This window comes from Mustela nigripes, chromosome 13, assembly GCF_022355385.1.
Source record: "Mustela nigripes isolate SB6536 chromosome 13, MUSNIG.SB6536, whole genome shotgun sequence".
In the NCBI taxonomy this organism is placed as follows: domain Eukaryota; kingdom Metazoa; phylum Chordata; class Mammalia; order Carnivora; family Mustelidae; genus Mustela; species Mustela nigripes.
In genome coordinates this window covers 82,753,293-82,757,360 of record NC_081569.1, presented here as the reverse complement: position 1 = coordinate 82,757,360, position 4,068 = coordinate 82,753,293, and the positions used below count along the sequence as shown (strand labels likewise).

The 4,068-nt window shown below is 39.4% G+C and overlaps 1 pseudogene; it reads left to right on the top strand.

The window, feature by feature from the left end:
• The first annotated feature begins 3,241 nt into the window (after nucleotides 1-3,241).
• LOC131998908 (NADH dehydrogenase [ubiquinone] 1 alpha subcomplex subunit 3-like) lies at nucleotides 3,242-3,497 on the top strand (annotated as a pseudogene).
• Nucleotides 3,498-4,068: the final 571 nt, after the last annotated feature.

The following is a 4,068-nucleotide window of genomic DNA, read 5'->3' as shown; positions in this document are numbered from 1 at the left end:
AAATATACAGTGGAAAAAAGACAGTATCTTTAATATATGGTGCTGGGAAAATTGGACAGTTATGTATAGAAGAATGAAGCTTGACCATTCTCTTACACCATACACAAAGTTAAATTTGAAATGGATAAAAGACCTTAATGTGAGGCAGGAACCTATCAAAATCCTAGAGGGGAACATAGGCAGTAACCTCTTCGAGATCGGCCACAGCAACTTCTTTCAAGACATGTCTCCAAAGGCAAAGGAAACAAAAGTGAAAATGAAGTTTTGGGATTTCATCAAGATCAAAAACTTCTGCACAGCAAAGGAAATAGTCAACAAAATGAGGAGGAAACCCATGGAATGGGAGAAGATATTTGCAAATGATACACTATAGACAAAGGGCTGATATCCAAGATCTACAAAGAACTCCTCAAACTCAACACTCAAAAAGTAGATAATCATGTCAAAAAATGGGCAGAAGACATGAACAGATACATCTCCAAAGAAGACATACAAATGACTAACAGACACATGAAAAAATGTTCATCATCATTAGCCATCAGGGAGATTCAAATCAAATTCAAATTGAGTTACCACCTTACACCAGTTAGAATGGCCAAAATTAACAAGACAGTAAACAAGTATTGGAGAGGATGTGGAGAAAGGGGGAGCCCTCTTACACTGTTGGTGGGAATGCAAGTTGGTGCAGCCACTTTGGAAAACAGTGTGGAGATTCCTTGAGAAATTAAAAATAGAGCTACCTTATGACCCTGCAATTGTACTACTGGGTATTTACTCCAAAGATACAGAAACAGTGAAAAGAAGGGCCATCTGTACTGCAATGTTCATAGCAGCAATGGCCACAGTTGCCAAACTGTGGAAAGAGCCAACCTTCAACAGACAAATGAATAAAGAAGATATGGTCCATATATACAATGGAATATTATGCCTCCATCAGAAAGCATGAATACCCAACTTTTGTATCAATATGGACAGGACTAGAGAAGATTATGCTGAGTGAAATAAGTCAAGCAGAGAAAGTAAATCATCATATGGTCTCACTTACTTGTGGAGCATAGGGGATAACATGGAGGACATTGGAAGAAGGAGAGGAGAAGGTAGTTGGGGGAAATCAGAGGGGGAGACAAACCATGAGAGACTGTGGACTCTGAGAAACAGACTGAGGGTTTTGGAGGGGAAGGGAGATAGGGGGCTGGGTGAGCCTGGTGATGGGTATTAAGGAGGGCATGTATTGCATGGAACTGGGTGTGATGCATAAACAATGAATCTTGGAACACTGAAAAAATAAAATAGATTAAATTTTAAAAAAGTCACACACACACAAATAAATAAATTCTGAAGGAAATCCACAATTAACATGTCGTATCTATGACTGAAAGATTGGTGCTACTATTTTTTAAAAAAAATATCTTATTTATTTATTTTGAGAGAGAGAAAGAGAGAGAGAGCACAAACGGGGAGTGGCCGGCAGAAGGAAAAGCAGGCTCTGCCTCCAAACAAGGAGCCTGATGCAGGACTTGATCCCAGGACCCTGGAATCATGACCTGAGCCGGAGGCAGACTCTTTTAACTGACTGAGCCACCCAGGCGTCCCCTGGTGCCACTTCGTAATTAAATGAGAATAAGTAGACGAGTAATCTATGAGGAAGCTGAATTTGACTGGGACATGTTTAAATTTCTGTTGTTCTCCCCAACCCTTGGTTAGCAGAGAGGCTAAAAAGAAGTTACCCAGGGTTCAAGAGAGGAGAGCTAGGTTTTCCCAGAAAATGTGGACAGAAGTTTCTTTGTGTGGTATTTTCCATTTTTCTCTTCAGGTCTACTCACCATCTTTCTCCACCCACTGACTATACTGGAGGCTACTTTGCCCTCTGTCTTAGTGGGTTTGACAGTAAGAGGCACCTATGGTATGTGGAGAGCAGGAGGTGGGTAAGGTCAGGATATTTATTCTCTTGATTCCCTTCCTTTGAGGTTGCTGTGGGTTGTCTGTGTCCATCTACCTATGACCAGAGCTCCTGTTGGAAATTCCCTCCTCTCTCCAGACTAAGACAGATGCTTCCTCCTCTTGCTCTTTCAGCAATATGGTAGTAACAGCTCCCTGTTTTCACTAGACCTGCAGCTGGTTTTCTTACACTCTGCCCCTCTTTGTAAATAATCTATACATTAGACTTTCCTCTGTTACCATGTTTGATGTGTCATCTTTTTCTTCATGGGTCTGGACTATTATACTTTATTTTATCCTTTAAATAAATACTAAATAAATACTATCTTTTTATAAATAAACATAGTATATATTTAGTATTTATTTTATTTATTATAATAAAATACTCTATTTTATCCTTTGATGACAAAGAACAGAAGCTCATATGCACTAGTTCAAGTACAAAGTGAATTTACTGAAAGGACACAGGAGAGGTAAGGGATATACACCAAATCATCTGGAAAGTCAGTTTCCAAAACCATTTCTTCAGTCTCTGGTAGCAGTATGCCTTTTCTTATCTCTGATTTTTCTGTAGTTCTGCTTGTTTCTGCTGCTTTCTACATATTGGCATTTTCTCTCTGTCTCATGGATTATTACTTTTTAAAAATTTATTTGGCCCTGGTAGAAACTCTGGCTTTGATCCTACTTAACATTTTAATCAGGGAGTCTCTACCATTTTACTGTTTCTCAGTGTCCTATTTCCTGTATCCCAAGAAAAAGAATCAGAGAGGCCCATTTTGAGTTATGTCCATTTATGGTCCTTTCAGGTGTGATGGAGGACAGAGGTACACAAGACTGTTCTTTTCAGTGGATGTGAACTTTCTTTCCTCCAAGAAAGGTGTGTGGTTGGAGACCATTGCTAGCATCTCTACATAGTACAGAGAGTCAGTCTTGTGAACAGTATCTGATTTAAATTCCAGGTGAAAGTGTTGGTTAATTTAGTCCTTATGTCATTTGGAAAGGCAGTTTATCTGTTTCATTCCTTAAAAATTTCAGTAGAAAGACATTCAGTAATTCTAGAAACCTTGGAAGAAAGCTCTTCTGATGGCTTTTTCACCCCTTATATCTAACCTGCTGTGGACTGTGTTCATTTATTTCCAATTTCCTGCCTTTAATGGTAACCAATGCACTATTCAGCATGACCCTAATGGAATCCTTCTTGGTGGCTATGATTAAAAGTAATTAATGAGATATAGAGACAATCCTGTTCTTTCTTTAAGATAAACATTGTATCCTTGCCACCACAGCTGCTGCTGTGACCAAGATGGCTGAGAGACCCACTGCCTCCCTCAAGGATGTCTGGGCCAGGGAGCTGGTGCTGGTCACATTCTTCACCACTGGGGTGGGGGGCCTCACTATAATTCTTCCCTCCTCATGGCACCAAATATGCCATGATGATCAACCAGGTCACAGCCTATAACCAACCAGTGCCCCTCCAAGATGATGGGAACATGCCCCACATGTCCAGCCACCCCCAGGACCTCCAGGGGCCAAGATTGGAGTGGCTAAAGAAATTGTGAGCCCCTCTGGTGACATGGAGGAGGCCCCCTCCCCTGTGGCCAATAACATATGAAAAGTGACTCCAGGAAAAAAGAAAAGGGTAAACATTATATCGTACTTGGAAGTGAGCCTGTATTAAAATCAGGTTTTCTGTCCCTACTTAAATATGAGCAGAAAGCCAAATATTAAAAAACACTTGAAGTAAGCCTCTAACATTTGAGAGAGGAAGAGAGAGGTAGGGAGAGAAAGAGGGAAGGAAACAGAAGGAAAGCATCCTGGAAGAAACAGATTAAACCGGAGAAGGAAATTTTAAAAATTAAGGCATATCATTAATATGGGGAGATAAGAGAAGGCATGGCCTGCATGAAGTAAGAAAGGAATATCATTTATACATGAAATAAGAAAGAATACTATTTAAAAATGAATATTCAGATAAAAAATAGACTCTTAAAATTTAAAAATATAATAAGAAAAATGAAAAACTCGGTACAAAGGTGGAAGATAAGGTTGAGTAAATCTCCCTGAAATAAAGATAGAAGGAGATGGAAAATAGAGGATGAGATATTAATAAAAATGATTTTTCAGAACAGT